At 51.0% G+C, this 19,349-nt stretch overlaps 1 protein-coding gene across 9 annotated transcripts in view; it reads left to right on the plus strand.

Moving 5' to 3' along the window:
• PTPN3 (protein tyrosine phosphatase non-receptor type 3) overlaps positions 1 to 19,349 on the plus strand; it is a 127,184-nt gene that overhangs the window by 26,844 nt on the left and 80,991 nt on the right. For 6 of the 9 annotated variants that reach the window (XM_036433061.2, XM_045579928.1, XM_045579929.1 and 3 more), the window contains exon 1: positions 4,627 to 4,778. The exons of 1 other annotated variant lie outside the window; for it this stretch is intronic. The gene's annotated coding sequence lies outside the window, so the exon portion shown is untranslated. Of the gene's footprint in view, positions 1 to 4,626; positions 4,779 to 5,131; positions 5,347 to 16,719; positions 16,808 to 19,349 lie in introns of those variants that run through there. 2 more of the 9 variants (XM_036433063.2, XM_036433062.2) reach the window with 2 other exon arrangements.

Here is a 19,349-nt window from a genome sequence, read left to right on the forward strand (position 1 = left end):
TGAGAAGGTGATACTCGGCCACCATTCATATTTCGGTGCAGTTCTTTCCAGTCTGTTTCCCTATGTGTCTGTACTAAGTTAACATGTAGGAAGTTGCCAATGCTCAAACACTGTGGACCTACAAAATGGCAATTTTATATGGTTTAACCTAGTAATTTATACTGTTGAAGCCATACTGTGCAAGTAATTTTTCCTCACATTTTTTCCACTTGTCATTGGCACCGCTTGCCCACGTAGTTAGGGATGCGTGGGCCCTTTTTGTGAGCTTGCATTAACGGCACAAATAATTGATGAGCATTAGCATCTCTGCTGGGAGCCCTGCCCTGTAAATCACTCAAATGGTCCACCCCGGTGACCAGACTTCCTGCGTCTCGACGTGAATGACAAGCCTCAGTGATTCTTCCAGGAAACTCTTCCTGTAAATGCCCCCAGCCGATGGCCTGTGTGCGGCACTCTGGCACCAGATTTCTGCCCAAATGGCAGCTTCTGGGAACGCCGCTAATAACTGTGTCCAGTTGCCAGCCTGTCGTTCCTCGTCACTCGTTATGAATCTGATCCATTACCAGTGATGAATATTGGGTTTGTGGAATTTCTGTGAAAAGGCCCTCTTTGGCTTTATGCATTTGTTGTTATTGTTTAGCGATTTCTGGACCAGGTACAGTCTACTAGCACTATTTTAAAAAGAGCTTTTTGTGTGTGTGTTTGTTTTTGTTTTTAAAGCTTACCAGCAGTAGGAAGGCTGCTTTTTAAGGCCTCAGCTTTCTCTCGGCAAACATCATCAGAACCATCAGCTCCGTTATTTTTCATCAGAGCAAAGTCCGGAGGTTTCCGCGGGCCACGTGATTCCATTATGTTATGATGCTGCCTCCAAAGTGATTGCCAGGAACAGTCATCTACGTGGGTCCGCTCTGGACCAGGCTCATTATCTGAGACTTGGTAGAGCCCTGTTCCCCACTGGTTGTCTCTTTGCTCCAGATTTAGCTGAGTTCAACCACATAGACTAGGAAGATTAAGTGCCTATCTCATAACTCCATTTGCATAAGGTCTGGGAGCTGAGGATAATAAGGTCAACTGTGATTGCCGGTAATAACATCGAGTCACTCCAGGGGCAAGGATATGAAAGGATGGACTTTATCACTATGGCCCCAAGAATAAAGCAGTGACAGGAGACCAGGATGTTTAGAGGTAATCTGTGGCCTGCAAACACATCAAAGGGTAGAGGAAATAAGGCAAAACAACACCCAGAATGGAATAATAGAATAATATGTGGTTTCTTTTATGATCAATATATGGTAAGTTACTACACAGAGGGATAGTATTATGAAACCTAACACCCTGGCTTTGAGATCAGACCAACTTGGTGTTCAGATCCTAGCCCTATTTCTTACCAGCTGTGAACAGGTCCTAAATGTTTCTCTTCTGTAAAACTGACCTAAAGACACCCACTCTGTCCAAGCCGGCTTGGCTCAGTAGATAGAGCGTCAGCCTGCAGACTGAAGGGTCCCAGGTTCGATTCCAGCCAAGGGCACATGCCTGGGTTGCAGGCTTGATCCCCAGTGGGGGGCGTGCAGGATGCAGCCAAGCAATGATTCTCTCTCATTGATGTTTCTCTCTCTCTCTCCTCCCTTTCTCTCTGAAATCAATAAAGAAATATATTTAAAAAACAAAAAGACACCCACTCTGTAGAGTGACTATAAGGATTAAAGACAACACAGGAGTATTGATCACACTTACGCTCAATATTAGTGGTTATTATTGTTAGTATTTGATGTACACAAAACTTTAAGTATTTCTCATTTCGTCTTTTAAATCTTTATTCTTGCAAGCACAACATTGTGACATTAATAGATAAACTTAAAAACCAGACTATTTCATATTCCCATATTTCTCCCAAGTCTTGGCGAATGTGTAGACATCTTTACACAGTGCATTTATGTTTTCAGCCTTTTTTTCCATTTAACATTGTACTGTAAGTTATCCCCTGTTGCAACACGATCTAATTTAGTATAAAATAGCTATTATTTCAACAAGTATGTCATAACCTAATTAACCATTCCTCTGTTTTTAGACATTTTTAATTTATTGTTTAAAGTATTACAAATAATAGTACATATGCCTTCTTTCCCCCCACCCCCATTTATTTGTTTCCAATTTGAGGGAAATTCTCTCCCTTTGTTCCTGTTTCTGTTGGCAATTGCACATGCATGATTTTACAAATATTTTGGGTTTTTCCTTAGGTCAGTGGTCGGCAAACTGCAGCTAGCGAGCCACATGCGACTCTTTGGCCCCTTGAGTGTGGCTCTTCCACAAAATACCAGATACCCTAATTAAGTTAATAACAATGTACCTACCTATATAGTTTAAGTTTTAAAAAAAATTGGCTCTCAAAAAAAATTTTTCAATTGTACTGTTGATATTTGGCTCTGTTGACTAATGAGTTTGCTGACCACTGCCTTAGGTGTACAGAAATTTTTTAACTCAAATTTGAGAACATTGTTTAAACTGATGGCTGTGGACAGTGGGGAAAGAAAAGGTAGTTTCAGCCTAATTTCTTGTGGAAGGCAAATTCAGACTCCTCCAAGGGGAGGGAGGGCATGTATGGGAGTGGGGGTGGGGGTGGGGGTGGGGATTGGTAAGGTATGTACACATATAATACCTTAATAAAAAAAATAAATAAAAAGACGCCTCCAAGAAACCCCATGTCCACTAGTGTAGTTTTGTCCTCATCTCAGCACTGGCAATCTGGTCTGAGGATGAGGGATAAACTGAGGTAGGCACTCAAGAAATGGATCATTAAAGTGGCTAGCCATGTTCACATTCTTAATTTCATTCAATTCCCACGCGCAGGCCAGATCCAGAAGACAGATATTCCTATTATTTGAGGCACAGAGAGGGTAAGGAGCATGCACCAGATCACACAGTGGCTAGGAGAGGACAGAGAAAAAGTCTTTCACAGACTATAAGTCCCCAGCTTTCCCACTGAGCTTTGAAAAAAAAATGTCCCCAGACCCAGACAGGATCACTCCCTCCCGGCTAGGAGTGGGTGGGAACGGAGAGGGGCTCCACTGGGCTGTCCCCTGCTCCTCCCATAGGCTCTATCCCCCACCCCCTAATGGGTGCTCAGGCGCAACTGGGTTCCGAGCATGCACAATGCGCTCCCTTCGGTCTCAGGGTGCTTGCTGGGCGCCCAGCTCCAGGTTTTTTGGGCGACCGGAGGTAGGTGCGGGCGGGGCGGGGCCCGGGGCGGGGCCCGGGGCGGGGCCTGTTCCTGGGTCTCCCCGGCTCTGTCTTAGTTCCCTGGGCCACTCTCCAGCGGTGCCCGCAACTGTGGCGCTGCTCCGGGACAAAGGTAGAAGGGAGATACCAGGTGCTGCCCTCTGCCACCCTATGGCCCTAGGCCTACCGACCCTCATGGACCTCAGGCCCTGGGTCCGGGGTCCGGACAGGATGGATGGTTCCAGCCATCACTACAGCCCTTCATTCACATATTTATTCAACAAATAGTTTTTGAGCACCTACTGTGTGTGCCAGGCTCTATTGTAGTGTCTGAGACACAGCAGCCGATGAGAAGAAGCAAATTTGAGGAAATCAGTGATTGACCTCATCTCCTGCTGCTCTGCGTTCCTTGTCATTACTGCCTCATCAGCCCTGCGCCTTAGGGTCTCTGCACTGGCCGTTCCTTCCGCCAGTTTATCTGCAAGGCTGAAATGTCCCCTGATCTGACTACCTCATTGAAAATGGCACTCCCTCCACCCCCAATTCTCCTTATCCTTTTCTTTTTCCCTTGTAGACCTTACCACCTTCAAGTACTCTATGCTTGTAGGTTTATTGTCCGTCGCCTGCCTCTCTTCCCCCCTCTTCCCCTAAACGCCATCAGAGGACAGGATTTTTTTTTTATTTATTTTTATTTATTTATTTTTTTTACCTATTGGGTCACCACGTATGAAGAACCAGAATAGATGACTAATGATTATTTGTTGAATGAATGAATGGATACACTGTGATAAATGTGAAGTGAGGACATGGGAAGTAGATCAGGCAGAAAGCTCATTCGGTAAGGTGGTCAGGGAAGGTCTCTGCCAGGAGTTCCTTTGTCCAATGACAAGGGGCCAGCCACAGGGTGAAAAGCTGGGCAAAGAGGGAAAGGTAAGGCCTGCGGAGGCTGGACGAGTGCTGAGTGTTTGGTGGACAGAAAGGTGCACAGGGGCAGCGGGAAGGCAGGTGTGAGAGATGAGGCGGAAAGGATGAGGCAGGGGCCCCATCAATCTTGGGAAGAAGGTTTAAGCTTCCTTCGTGGAAGGGGGTGAGCACACTGGACAGCAGGCCCCTCTGGAGAAGACAACTCCCTATTCCACAGGCTTGCGGAGCCAACTGCTTGGCATGCCTAGGTATGACATCACCCAGGGCCGGGCACATAGTAGGTGCCCAATTAAATGGTTCTGGGATGAATGTCTGCGTGCATGCGCGAGGGGACTCCTGGGCGGCCCGGCACCCGGCAGCTGAGCCCGGGCGGCCGGGAGGCGCGTCCAGGGGAGGCTGTCCCGGGGCGGGGGCGGGGCGGGGGCGGGGACGCCCCGCGGGGCAGCCCGGTGCCTGGGCGCCCGCCCCCCGCCCCGCGCGCGCGGGCCCGTCGCGGCCGGCAGGACCGGCGGGAGCCGCCCGCGGGCGGCACTGGGCATGCTCAGACGGCGTCCAGGTCGCGCCGCGAGCGAGCGAGCTTCCTCGCGCCGCCCGCCAGCGCGACCTACCTGGGCGCCCGGCGCCCCCGGATGCTGCAGGTACGGCCGTGGCGCGACCCCCGCGGGGCCGGGGCGGGGCGCGGAGCGCGGGGCGGCGGGGCCGGCGGAGCGATCGGCGCCGCCCCGCCCCCCACTGTCCCCAGGCGCGCAGCGGACGCGCGGGCGGGCGGACGGGCAGCCCCGGGGTCCCGGCGCCACGTCGGGGCGGGGAGGGGGCGCCCCCGCCGGCCGCGGGCACCTGGCTGGGCCGGGCGGGAGGGAGCAGGCCGGCCGGGTGGGGCCGGCTCCGGGCGGGCGGTGGCGGCGGCGAGCGTGGGCGTGCGCTCCGACCCGGACCGGGGCGGACACGGGCGGCGGAGCCCGCGCGGCCGGCGGCACCCACCGGAGGGCCCTGCGGCGCCGCGCGCGCCCCGGGCCCAGGTGGCCTAGGGGGCGCCCAGCCCGTGGGGAGGGAGCCAGCCCCGCTCGGCGGCCAGACCTCCTGAGCTCCCCGGGCGAATCCGCCTCTCGGCTTTCAAAGATGGCATTTCCTGGGCCTGGCATGCACTCCGGCGCCGCCGCCGATACACCCTCCCCGCTCCGCAGGCGGTACGGAATGGTGGATCCGGTACCTGCGGAGGAGAGACCGCTGCCGTGGGGGAGTGCGTGTGAGCGCGCAGCCCAGCCAGCCCCCCGGAAATTCCCGCGATCAGCCACCCAAACTTCACTGAGAAGTTGTACTTGGCCTTAAAAATTCATGGGAAGTTGAGACAACTGGACACCTGGCTTTGTCCGAGGCGCGGTGCAAAGAGCTTGCGACTTGGAAACTGGAGATCTCCCCGGTCAAGTGTGTCTCCCCCTCGGCCAGCTGGTGACCTTGAGCGAGTTGTTTAACCTCTCTGATCTTTCATTTCCTCCTCCCTGCAACCAGCCGGTGATCATGGCCCACCGCTCTGGGTTGTTGGGTGGATTGAGTAGGATATATTAGGTGGAGGTGTTTGGCACTGTGCCCAGCACAGAGCAAGTGAGCAGTTGGTTGTGATGTGAATTTAATTCGTTTAGAGACCCCCGTGGCTCCCATTTCACCAGGAAATTAGAATTAGGGAAGCATCTTCAAGGGCCTTAGTGGCAGAGGGACAGACCCTGCCTGTCTTTGTGCCCCGGAATACTTCTGCTGCTGAAGTGAAGGGCTTTGGAAAAACAATTTAGCGGATTGTAACCGGAGAGCATCTTCTTTAAAAGCAGTTTTATACATTCAGGAACTCCAGAAGTTGGCAGTTCGGCTGTACTTACAAAAGAGCTGTTTTTCGAGAGGATGCGTTCTGCAAATGTTTAAGCAGAGGATGCTTGAAAGGAAAGCCGGGTTAGGAGGATTTCTGATCTAAAAAGCTTCTAAACTCAACTTTTGTGATTATTTAGATCAGGGTTTCTTAACCTCATGGTTGGGGTTAGTGAATTCTCTGTTGTGCGGCCTGTTCTATGCATTGTAGGTTATTGAGCCGCAGCTCTGGTCTCTCCTCACTAGATTTCAGTAGTAATCCCCCTCCCTCTGTTGTGCCAACCAGAAATGCCACCAGACGTGGCCAGATGTCCCCTGGGGGGGGGGGGGGCGCAAATATCCTGTTTTATTTTTTAGAACCGCTCCTGCTTTCTGTCATTAGCTTGTTGGAGTTGTTAGAGAATTTCAGCTTATGTTTTTCCTATAATAACCAATCTTTGTATAGGCTTATAGAACTGCACAGAGTGTACCCACAATATCAACTCATTTAAAATTAAAAATTTTTCTTTATTGATTAAGGTATTACATATGTGTCCTCACAACTCCCCCATGAGACTGGTGTCATTCCCATTTCACAGATGAGGAAATCGAGGCTTTGAGCGGCAGATTGTACATCCTGTGGTGCAGTTGGGATATAACTCAGATTTCCTGAATTCCATGGGCAGGTCTTTTTGTTCTGTATCAAGATGCCCTTTATCGCACTGAGACTTTTCAGATAGATAACTTTGCTGGTGATTAAATCAAGATGTGAAGTAGATTGGAAGCGGGAAACCTTTCTGAGATTGACTAGTGGAACATTAACAGGAGGCTATTATCTGACAGAGAGTAGGTCGTTCTAGTTAAATATTCCAGTTTATAGCTAGCTCCCATAAACCCCACGTACAGTTAATGGAATACCAATTTGCGGAGAATTAGAGTAGAATAAAACGTGCCTCATACTCGGTATTGATCCTGAGTTGTCTCTGGTGATTTGCCATCTCCTAAAATGGACTCCTGTATGCAAATTAGACATTAGCCGGGGAATGAAAAAGGTCAAGTTACCCAAGTCCTGTCTGAGTGGCTGAGGCAGTCTGTTCGGCCAGCGGCCAGCATGTATTAGTCAGGCTGCTGCTCTATGGCAGAGGCAGTGCTGGGGGTAGAGGGAGAGGCAGGGTTGGCCAGTAGACCCCAGTGAATGCAGGGTGACAGGTGGGGACTTCCTTGTCAAGGAAAGGCCAGGTCAGACACAGACCAGGCCCCCAGGAACAGCTCATGGCAGGAGAGAGAACCGAAGTCAACACAAGAGTCCAGCGCAGGGTCCCACACTGCTTCACCACGCCATCTCTGAGCCCTCCTGTCTGCATTGTATCACAGAGCGGGTGTCCTGGTAGCTTTTAACTTTCTCACTCAAGTGTCAGAACCCTGGTTAGAGACACATCTTATTCCTCAAAGGAGTTGGGGTTCCAAGCTGCTAACTGGTCTCAGCAGATTGACTGTGGACTGTGAACAGGGAGATTTCACATGCACTGTTTAATGTCCCTGTCCTCCCTGTCCCCCTTCTGCAGAAAGGAAACTGTGCTAGCAAAGGCAGTGTGAGTCTAGGAGCAAGAGGGACGGATTTTGACCTTTTGGATCTTGAGTTCAGGCCCATGAGGGATTCCGTTTTCTAAGATGAACAACCCACCAGAGGGGCTCAGCTTTGGGGATTGGAGGGAACAGGAAGACATGGCACCACACCACCCCACCAACCCCCAGGGTTTGAGGACAAGTTGGGAGGGGACCAGGATTTGTGGTCCCGTGCCTATTGACCATAATCCCAGTGCTCACCTTCCTTCCACCAGAGAGTGGTCCCTGGACAGCGGGGGGCCAGTCCCTTTTCACCTCCTCTCAGGATCTGTTGCAGGGACTACAGCGCCCAAGGACCTCCGCGCTTGTCATGGCATTGACAGGCTGGCAGGGGCAGGGCAACCTGCCGGTGTTCTTCCCAAGCCCCAGCTCTTCTTACCATCTCTGTTAGCGACAGGACAGGACAGGACAGGACAGGGCCAGTCAGTGTCCACCTGCCCTGGTTTGGGACCCTGCCGTCCCGTCCGCAGCCTCTGTTCTCACAGGTGTCCTCTTTCACCTGCCTGAGGGGGGACTAACTGGGAGGGCTCAGTAGGCGCCTGGCTGACATCTGATCTGGTGAGGGGATCCCAGCCTAGAGACCCGCATCACACAGCTTCCAGCTATGCCTCCAGTGAAGCCCAGCTGTGAGCACAGATTTAACAGCAACTTCAGACATTTATTGAGTCAACTAGAGGCCCGATGCATGAGATTTGTGTAAGGGGCTCGGCCCTCCGCTGTAGTTGCGGCTGCCTTGGCCCTCGCAGGCCTGGCTTCGTCCAGAAGGCCTCCAGTCTAATTAGCATGTTACGCTTTTATTATTATAGATAGTATATGTCAGACAATAGGGCTACAGAGATGAAATTTGAACCCCAGTTTTGGAAAGATTCATGCTAGAATTGGGAAGACCGACCTGTGTGTTATCTGTCTGTCTGTCTGTCTGTCTATCTACCAATCTATCTATTTGATAACTACTTTACAAGAAGGTAAGCTCAAATGCAAAGAGACCATGCCTTCTGATGGGCATCAGGGAACATCACAGGGAGTAGCTGGCATTCAAATTCAGCCTTGAAGGTAGAAAAGATGGTACTCGGGGGCAGGCAGAAAGAATAGCAGATGCAAAGACTCAGAGGCATGAAGAGACCTTGTGTGTTTCAGGAGTGGTGACTCCTCCCCTTCTGAGCTTGCTTACTGCAGGACCCACCTCCTGCAGTTCGGGTCCTCTCCCCTCCCTGTCCAGGCCCGGCTTCCCTCCACCCAGGGCTAAGTGTCCATTCCCCTTCTTTTCCTTGGAGTGGAGTGGTGCCTCTGGCTTGGCTTCAGGATACCAGCACCTTCTGCCTGGGATGCCTCTGGTTTTGGTTATTCAATACGGATAGAGCGGTCACTGGCTGCCAGGCCCTGCTCCTGAGTGCTTTCCAAATATGAACGCATCCGTTTAATCCTCGTCTCAACTCTCCGACGGGCTGCCTCCTTGGGTAGCAGCCGCTGGTAGGTAGGTCAGGGCAGAGCTGTCTCCCCAGCCCGTGCCCCTCTGTGGGTGCTGCCGATTCTGGCCCACCTTCCTCTGGCTCCCTGCATTGTTGTGCCAGAAAACAGCCGAGTCTGAGAGTTATGAGCGAGTGCTGATGGCCACAGATTTTTATCCCTGACCCCGTGTCCTTCGGGGGACCTGCAGGGCTCCCTGGCTACAGATTGGGAACTGGAGTCTGAAAAAGGATGTTTGTGCTGCCTTTTTTTTTTTTTTTTTTTTTTTTTTTTTTTTTTTTTTTTTTTTTTTTCAAGAGGAGGGAGGCCTGGGAGGTGTTGTTTGGATACTGAGAGAGTGGAATTTTTGAGACATTTTGATGGTTTATGTGGAAAGTTAGGACAGAGGATTTGAAATTGGAATAGCCCTGGAAAATTCAGGTCCTAGGATTTGCTGTCAGGATGCACAAGCTTTTAGTAAATATTTAAGCATGGTGTAGCTTGGAGTGGATTTTCTGTGCTGAGCCAATGGGAGCCCCAAAACAGGGTAAGCAGTACCTTCTAGTCCCAGAACCTTGCAGATTCCCACAAGCCCTATTTTGCAGACGGGGTGAGAAAACTGAGGCCCAGAAAGAGGAAGTCGCTACCCCAAGGGCACATTGCTCGTAAGTAGGACAGTGAAGATTTGAACCCAACACTTGTCCCTAGACAAGTCCTTTAACTGTGACACGAGGATGATAGAACCTCTGTCCTTTAAATGGACCGTTTTAAAGGAGCTAATGACTGAAAACCCACTGAGGCAGAACCTGGCACGGAAAAGGGTCCCCTCCCTTGTGCTCAGGCCCCTGACCCCCGGGACAAGCACTTTGTTTGGTGCTGCAAGTGGCTGTGGGCGAGGCACGGCCCCTCCCAGGGCAGGGCTGCGGGTCCCAGCTCTCAGTGCAGAAGGGATGTTCCAGGCGCAGGATCAGGGGCCAGGGAGGGGCAGGGGCCGGCTGGATGCTGTGTGGACGAAAGGCACTGGTCTGACTTTGAGAGTGAGAGCGGGGAGTGAAGACCTGGCCCCCGGCCCCTACTTCCCTCAGGTGAGTCAGCCTCAGGGTAAACCTGAGGTTTTTATTTTTTTTTCATTTTTTTAATATATATTTTATTGATTTTTTACAGAGAGGAAGAGAGAGGGATAGAGAGTTAGAAACATCGATGAGAGAGAATCATCGATCAGCTGCCTCTTGCATCACCCCCACTGGGGATGTGCCCGCAACCAAGGTAGTATGTGCCCTTGACCGGAATCGAACCCGGGACCTTTCAGTGCACAGGCCGATGCTCTATCCACTGAGCCAAACTGGTCTCGGCAGACCGGAGGTTTTTAGTGAGAGATGCAGGGACCAGCTCTGGCCCTCAACACTGGTGGGCTGGGAGAGGGGAGGATGACAGCCTGGACCCAGGCCTTGCCCGCTGTTTCTCCTCCCCTCCCGCCGCCCCCACTTTTCCCTCCCCTGACCTGGATATCAAATTTATACAAGGTTGTTGGAGAAAACTTAAAAATTAAATGTCAGGGAGCAAAAGGAAGATCGGAGTCTGTGAGAGCCGGGAGCCTCCTTCTCCCCTCCTCGGTTCGCTCATGCTCTGGGGCTTTGCTCCCTGGTGGCCTTTCCTCACCTTCCTGAGTCGGGGAAACCTGCCTCTATGCAGCATGCCACCATCTGTCTCCTCTTCAGAGCTTCTCACAGGTGCGGTTTTGCAGTTAATTACTTTAATTATTTGTCTTAGTACCTGTCTCCCCAGCTGCACTGTGAACTCTGTGAAGTCTTTTTTTTTTTTTTCCTTAAAAAAAAAAAATTCTGAGACGTATTGTTTAATTTTTATTTTGACCTAGTTCAGACACAGAAACGGTCCAAAAATAGGACAAAGAACTCCCATACACTCTTCACCCAGATTCCCTGAATGGTACCATTTTATCGCATTTATTCTTCCTCTCAACATATCTATTTTTCTAAAAATGACGACATTCTCTTATATAACGATAGTACAGTTTTTAGAATCAAGACATCAATGTTGATACAATACTATTCTCTAACCTATAGACCTTCTCAGGTTTTGCCAGCTGTCTTGTTGGTATCCTTTATCACAAAGAAAAGCCCGGGTCATGGGCTGCATATGGTTGTCATGTCTCTTTATTCTTTAATCTGGATAGTTCCTTAACCTTTCTTTGTCCTTTATGACCTTGACATTTTTGAAGAGCGCAGGCCGGTGGTTTTGTAGAATGCCCCTCAATTTGAGAGTGTTTAACTCACCAGTGTGTGCCCAGGACCACTGAAACATCAAATGCACTCAGTAAATGTTTGTTGCGTGAACACACCATAAGGTGGAAGGAAAAAGCAGGCTTTCTAGTTTCCCCCTCTCCCAGGCTTTTCCTTACTGAAGGATGTTATTTAGTTGCAAAACATAGGTTCGAATCCTGCTGTTTTTATAACGCAGCTTTCTTCCCAAAAGAGGGGGACTTCCTCGGGGAATAGTGAGCCTGCTGTCCGTGCAGGCATACAAGCAAACCTGGGCGATGGCGTGGCAGGGCTGCCGGAGAGCAGAAGGGAACGTTTGATGAGGGGTGAGACTCAGCCTGGAGGGCCCTCCCAATGCTAACCTGCCTTCTCTAATGGGGACTTGAACTTTGCTGGCCTAGGGGCCCAAGAATAGGACCCTTAGGATTCATCATCCGAACCAGGACATTTTGAGAATAAAAGGGGGGCTATTAATAATTGCGCCTAACCAACTAGCCTAAGCTGCGACTACCCTAGGTCACTCCACCCACATGTGTCTTTGAGGTTGAAGGTCAACGCAGGCAAATCAGCCTGGAAACCGCCCCTCTAGCACTAGGATTCTTCTCCCTGGATAAAGACAAAGCTTATCTCCTTGACATTGCCGGGCCCGGTCCATGTTCGTGGCTCTAGTCCCCTGTGGTTGTACCTCTTTTGGCATGCTTTGCTCCTGTGACACCAGCCGTCTTTCAGCCCTCCCTTTACCTCTTCCTTCCTGTCATGTGATTGCCCGAGCCTGCAATGTCACTTATGTATCCAGGCTGGATGGAGGAGGGAGGGAGTTTGTGATATATGCACAACGCGGACAAACAAGCCAGCTGAGCTTCTCACTGACCAAATCCTAATGGAATGTGAGAGCCAGGGTGTGCAGGTGAGGTGGGGCCGAAAACTAGTCTCCCTAGACCTTTCCTTCTGGTTTCCTGGTGCTCACACCTGCACCCTGTCTTCATGCACGAACACCCATTCCCTCGTCCAGCCCTGGGTGGAAGAGGTCAGAACCAACTTGCTGCTTTCTCTAGAGGCAGGGAAGCAGGTGTCATTGGGGACCCAGGCACAAGAGAATGGTCATCAGGTGACCGGTGGGTGAAGAGAAACCTGGATTCAGAGAAACCAGGAAGGAAATGAGCATCTAGGAATCCCAGTAATAAGGTCAGTAGGGGGCCATTTATCAGGAAGCCTAGAGTTGTAATGCCCAGTGCCCAGACTCTCTGGGCATAGGTGGGGACTGTGTGGTTTGGTACTTTAATCCATTTTCCTTCTCGGAAAAAAAAAAAAAATACCATCCCTGACTTCCCAGGTTGAAAAATATTATAGGATAAAAGTGGGAATGTACATTTTTCTGGGGCATCACAGTCATGTGGCCCCACAAAGACAATCCAGGCAGTACAGTATTTGTATAACTCTGAGCATCGGTGGCTTTCAGGGAAAAGCAAGTTAGTGAAGGACAGTTCTAGTTCTTTGAGTGCAAGGCATGGGCACTGGCCGAACTTGGGAAAGGTTTTCTAGTTAACTGGTTTATTCTGTTTTAGCAGTTAAAATGTTATTTTCCATCCCAAGGCTCAACTATGTGAAAGCATTTAGTTTGAGGTCATTTCTTTCAGGACAGAAAGAATCATATAGTGTCAGAGCTGGAAAGAGCCTTTCCCAGCTCAATTTTACATTTGGGGAAACTGAGGCCCTGGAGGGCACACAGGTAGTCACAAAGCAGAGACTGGCACCCATGTTGTACATTTTCAAACCTTCAGATCTCAGGTGTGTTTTCTGGATCTCACCTAAGGAAGTTTATTAGATAGTCTGTCCTTCTGTAACTTTGTTAATAATGAAGCCCAGGCTTTGGCGTTTCTCTAACCGTAGACATAAATTGTGTTGACATTGAAGCAGCTGTGCGTTTCTTGCTCTCTTAGGTAGAAGTTGCTAGGCTGATTTTGTTCGTATAAAAAAGATAATGAACATTCTGTTGAATCTCTGTGTTTTACACTAGTGTTTCTCAAACGTGGCCACACCAGAATCACTTGTGATAACACTGGCTGTTAGGCCCTGCCCCCAGAGTTTCTGATTTCTGTGGGTCTGAGTCAAATTCTCTGGTGAGTTTGAGACCTGAAAATCTGCATTACCAACAAGCTCCTGAGTGTTGCAGTTGGTCCAGAGACCAGGGACCGTGCTTTTTTTTTCTTCTTTTTTCTTTTCTTTCTTTCTTTTTCTTTTCTTCTTCTTCTTTTTTTTTTTTTAATAATATATTTTATTGACTTTTTACAGAGAAGAAGAGAGAGGGATAGAGAGTTAGAAACATCGATGAGAGAGAAACATCGAACAGCTGCCTCTTGCACACCCCTACTGGGGATGTGCCTGCAACCAAAAGAACAAATCCTATCTAATAAAGAGGGAATAGAATATGCGAATTGACCACCACACCCTCACAAGATGGCAGTGATCACAGCCAAAGATGGTCTCTCCCAGTCCCCTCACCTTTTCCTCATCCAGCCTCAGTCCCCAGTCCCCTCAGCCCTGCCTCATCCAGCCTCAGTCCCCCAGACCCCCAGAGGAAAGCAGTTGGGGGCGATTGGGCTGGCAATTGGAGACGATCATTCTGGCAGGGAGCAGTTAGGTGTCAATCAGGCTGGCAGGGGAGCAGTTAGGGAGCTATCAGGCTGGCAGGCAGAATGGTTAGGAGTCAGCAGTCCTGGATTGTGAGAGGAATGTCCCAGATTGGAGAGGGTGCAGGCTGGGCTGAGGTACACCTCCCCACCCCACGCCCTGTGCATAAATTTCATGCACCAGGCCTCCAGTTATTATCTAATTCCACTTATATGAAATATCTCGAATAGGCACATTCATAGACACAGGAAGTAGAGGTTGCCAGAGGTTGAGGGAGGGAGGGAACAAGGAGTTATTGCTTCATGGGTACAGAGTTTCTATGAAAAAAGTTTTGGAAGTAAATGTGGTGATGGTTGCACAACACTGGGAATGTAACCAGAGCTCACTGACTTGTGCACTTAAAAATGGCGAAAACGGCAAACTTTATGTTCCGTTTGTTTTGCCACAATGAGAAAGGCCAGAGCAGGCAGCGCCCTGTCTGGGAGGAGACTGACTGCCGGGAGCCACTAGGTGCGTGGGTGCTGCTCCGAGCCAGGTCACCTCAGGTGCGTGCGGTCCTCGCAGTCTTCAGCCAGGTGCTCTCTCCTGATGTGGGAGCCCAATGAGAGGACAAGTGCCTTCCCCTCCCCTTGAATGCCATCCTCCGTGTGCCCAGAATGTGCTGCCTGGTAGGAAAGAAGACAGCACACCTGGTGGTTTCCACAGATCATCAGTGACCTGTCCGTCTGTTTGGCCGTCTTCCTTCGGGCGGTGGTCTGTCCTAAAGCAGGGGCCGCTCGGCTGGGCCGCACTTCACCGACGTCTGGGCCTGCCCGCGGTCACATATCCCTTCCTCCCTGGGCTTACTGTGGATTCTTTTGTAAGTCCGAGCCCTACTAATGAGAAGTCATCCGAACACCCAGCCGTGCCTGTGATTCCACTGGGTAGGATATTGTCAAACCATAACTGCAGATACCAGGGAAGTGAAGTGTCTGGTGGTGGGACAGTGGGAAAGAGCGGACTGTGTGACTGGAGAGACATGACAAATTCAACTTTTTAAAAAAGATGCACCCCAGCCGAAACCGGTTTGGCTCCGTGGTAGAGCGTTGGTCTGCGGACTGAAAGGTCCTGGGTTCGATTCCGGTCAAGGGCATGTACCTTGGTTGTGGGCACATCCCCGGTGGGGGGTGTGCAGGAGGCAGCTGGTCGATGTTTCTCTCTCATCGACGTTTTTAGCTCTCTATCCCTCTCCCTTTCCTCTCTGTAAAAAATCAATAAAATATTTATAAATAAATAAATAAATAAATGAATAAAAATAAAAGATGCACCCCAAAAAACAAGAGGGTGTGTTGGTCTTATCTGATGTGTAGCCGCAGGTCTGCCGAGCTGCCCTCTTTTTCCCCTGCTGGGTTCGTCATCTTCTATGGGGGGGGGGAAGGGGTTACAGCCAATGTGTTTTTACTGCCCTAAAGGTAGCTTTCTTACAACCTGCTGAAAGGCCCTTAGGGTCTAGATTAGGGGTGTCGAACTCAATCAGAGAAGGGGCCAAAATCTAAAATCCAGCCTAAATCGCGGGCCGAATGGTTTACTGAACAGTCATAAACTGTCATTGTGATGGAAACGCAGCGGAGTGCAGTGATGACAGCGCGGTGCGGGCCACATTGCAAGGCCTGGTGGGACGGATTTGGCCCGCGGGCCTTGTGTTTGACACATGTGGTCTAGATGCTGTGAGGCTGTCCTGAGTCCTCCCGGAGACCCAGGCTCCTGCCACACCCAGGATGCCCTCCAGTCTATCAGTGTGTGTGTGTGTGTGTGTGTGTGTGTGTGTGTGTGTGTCCCCCGTCCCCTGGCTGTCATGAGACTCTTGGCTTAGAGCCAGCACATCTGCCCTGAAGGTGAGCAGGCAAAGGTGTGGTTGAGCTCAAGTTCATTGAGAAGCAGGGTCTGCCAGCTGCTATTAGTGCACCTGGGCCTCCATCAGGAGTCCTTGTGGTTCTGAGATGCCTGGGGCTGGTGCAATAGAAGGGGCTGGGGATAGGGCTGGGGCCGGGGCTGGAAGGAGAGTCTGAGTCAGTCAGGGGGTAGGAGAGGCCCAGTCCATACCCGTCCACGAGGCCACGGCTGACCTCAGGAAATGAGGCTGCCCACTCCCGCTCTCCCGCCGTTAATCATTAGCCCAGGGTGGCAGCCTGTGGAGCGGGGAGGGCCTGTCCACGTCATGTGCACTCACTCCGGCCCACGCCTTATGCAACCATAAGAGGAAGTCATTTACGATGTTTCCCCAGTTCTGAGGGAGGTGTGTCCCACACTTTTAACTTTTTCTGAACCGGGCACGATCTTCACCACCTAAGGGTACTTGGGATGTGCTTTTTCTTTAAGGTTTATGACGTACCTGTTACATCAGTTGTCATCTTAGAACAGAACGGAATGAGGTAATAAATACCCACGTCGTCGTCGCCACTCAGGTGTCTGTAGTTGCAGAATTCATTAGGGAGGAAAAGGGTTTCCTGGACCATTTCTTCCGGAAGAGGAAATCCACCGGCCTGTGAACCGTGGGGAGTGTCTGTGAGATTATCTCAAAGGATAAGGACATGCTTGTAGCCAGTAAATTAGAGACAATTAAGTGGGGCCCTGTCCCCTCTGTGAATCACCTTCCTCCTCCGAGTCATAGGAACCGTTGGACTCGATGGGCAGGTGTGGGATGTCTTGCACTGAGCGTGGGATCAGGGCCTCATTGGGAGGCTGACTGTGAGACTGGAGCATGGTCCTCTGAGTCTGTAAGATGTGCTGCCCTCCAGGCCCAGTCAGAATGAGTCGAGCCAGGAGTAATGGATTGCGGGAGTATTTGGGCAAACCCTGAGGCCCTGTAGGTAAGACCCTCGTTTGCTTCTCAGGCCAGCAAGCCTGGGGATGGGAGCAGGCCAGGCACTAGGACTGAGGTGGATGGAAAGGGTGGCAATACCGTCTCCACAGCAGCTGGGGTAAAGCAGATATCTGCCGTGAGCCAGGCCCTCTGCTGGGTTCGGTAGAAGGCCACTGCTCCCCAGGATGACTTACAGAGGAGTAGACTGAGACTTGGAAGAGTGAATTTGCCCAAGGTCATAGCTGCTGGGATGCAGTGGAGCAGGGACTGGAACCCGGGTCTGGTTCGTTCCTTCAGACCTGGGGTCGATCGACCCTGGTTCACTGGGACTCCTGGTCCGACCCGCTGAGCGCCCCTGGAGATGGAGACATGGGTGGTCTCTGTCCCTGTTCCCGTCTCCCAGTGGAAGGCCTCGGGACAGATAAGTGCGCCGAAGGATGTGCGTTTTGGTGTGCCTTTCTACGTCTTTCTCAGAGTTCATGCAGTTTCCTTTCCTCACCAAGACCCAAAGCCCTGGAAACCTCCTCAGTGGGCGGCACAAAAATACATTTTTATCTTGGTTTGTAGAGGCCCTGGCAGGGTTCCCCTACCTGGTGTAACCCGAGATGGCCCCTCAGATTAAAAGCCCTGCAGGCAGGGGATTTTGTAGCCGGGAGGAGCCTTAGGCTCTCCCCTGGGAAACTCCCGCTGAAAAGGAATGAGTTGTGACTTCCTGGGTTGCTTGGCTGATCCTGGACAGATGGGGTGATGCTCTGGTGGGGAGGGGTGGGAAGGTGTTTTTTTCTGTGTTTCTTTGAGATAACACGATGGCCAGGGCTGCCAGCGGTGGGGATTGGGTTACCCTGGCCAGGCTGCCGCCGACTGCAGACTCCTTGGCAGGCTCGGAGCTGGCGGGATGGCCCACTTGTGAGATTCCAGCTTCTTGGCCTGGACGCCCTGCGATTAGCACATCTCAACCCTTTCAAACTGACGTTAGCCGTTTTCTGAAGACTTCTGCTGCTCCGAGCTAGCTGTACCAGGGTGGGGACGGGAGCCCAAGATAGAAATATCGTGGACTGACAGCCAAAGGGGCGTGTCTCTGCCCCGAGGGCAAATATTAGCACAGTGTTTTTGCAAAGTTGATGCAACTGGATTCACATCCCTGCAGAGTAAATTTATTCCATCCTGTTTTCCAGACTATTTGGGCCTAGTGGTGGAATTGTTCAGAGGGAGAATGGAAAGAACTGAACAGCTTCGTTTTTTTAGGTAGAAACTGCTCAGTAGAAAATGCTCAGTATGTGTTCCATTGCCTGTATTTTGAGCTCTGTGAGTTTGTGTTATTACCTCCTACTTCATGATGTGATGGGCCATTTCGTTTCTTTTCTTTTTTTTAATATATTTTATTGACTTTACACAGAGAGGAGTTGAGAGGGACAGAGAGTTAGAAACGTCGATGAGAGAGAAACACCGACCAGCTGCCTCTTGCACACCCGCCACTGGGGATGTGCCCGCAACCAAGATACATGCCCTTGACCAGAATCGAACACGGGACCCTTCAGTCCGCAGGCCGACCCTCTATCCACTGAGCCAAACCGGTCCCGGTGGGCCATTTCGTTTCTTTTCCAAGACTGTTTAGAATTATTTCCCAGGAGAAATCCATGTAAGATCATCCACATTGGAGTAGTGCACGTGGGGCTGACATGTACAGAAATTAAACGCTGAGACTGTTGGAAAAACTCATGACAGAATCTTGGTCCTGGAGGCTCCGCGCTCATCTGTCCTGCCCGCGTCGTTTCACCCAGGTTCTCTGCTTGGTTACGTCGGCAATGAGGAGCCCCTTTTACGTTTGTGCAGCCTTGATTATTCATTTCTTCTTCAACTCCTTAAAACCTTGGGCTCTAAAGTAATGAGTCTAAGGATCATAGTAAGATGAAGTATCGTTGATTAGGCCCTGCCAGGTGCCGGTTAATTTGCATAGGTATTACCTTCCGTGCTTAAATAAAACAACCTTGGGAGGCAGAGAAAATGTCCCCTCTTCAATAGAGAAGGAAACCGAGTCTCAGAGAGGGTGAGTGGTCTCTGTTAAGTTCACACAGCTCAACAAGTGGCTGAGCTGGGCTTCCAGCCCGAGTCTCTGCCAGAGTTCTTGCCTGCGGGCCTTCCCAGGGCCTCACACCCACTCCTCTTCTGCGCCGTAGCCCTCTTTTTTGAAGAACCTAATCTCTTCCCAGAGATTTCCCTGGGATTTCAGTTATTCCTCAGACACTCCCACCAGATCTTGTCCCGTGGAGTTTCTATTGTAAAATGCCCCGGTTTTTCCTCCTGTCTGTTGTGCACACACAGTGTCATTTCTGAGCTGCTCTGCTTTGGCCTTTCCCTTCACCCTGCAAGGTTCCCAGGGAGCCTTTGTGGTCTGGACGCCTGCCCCACCCCACCCCAGCCAGGAGCCTTCCCCCTGTTCCTCTGGCACCACGTGGCTCCTACCCCCACAGAACGTAGACTCCGGCACCTCTGCCCTCCCGCCCCGCCCCGCCCCGGTTTCTGGCCTGGCTCCCAGCAGGGGCCCAGTC

The sequence above is a fragment of the Pipistrellus kuhlii genome, unplaced genomic scaffold (assembly GCF_014108245.1).
Source record: "Pipistrellus kuhlii isolate mPipKuh1 unplaced genomic scaffold, mPipKuh1.p scaffold_m20_p_12, whole genome shotgun sequence".
Taxonomy (NCBI): Eukaryota; Metazoa; Chordata; class Mammalia; order Chiroptera; family Vespertilionidae; genus Pipistrellus; species Pipistrellus kuhlii.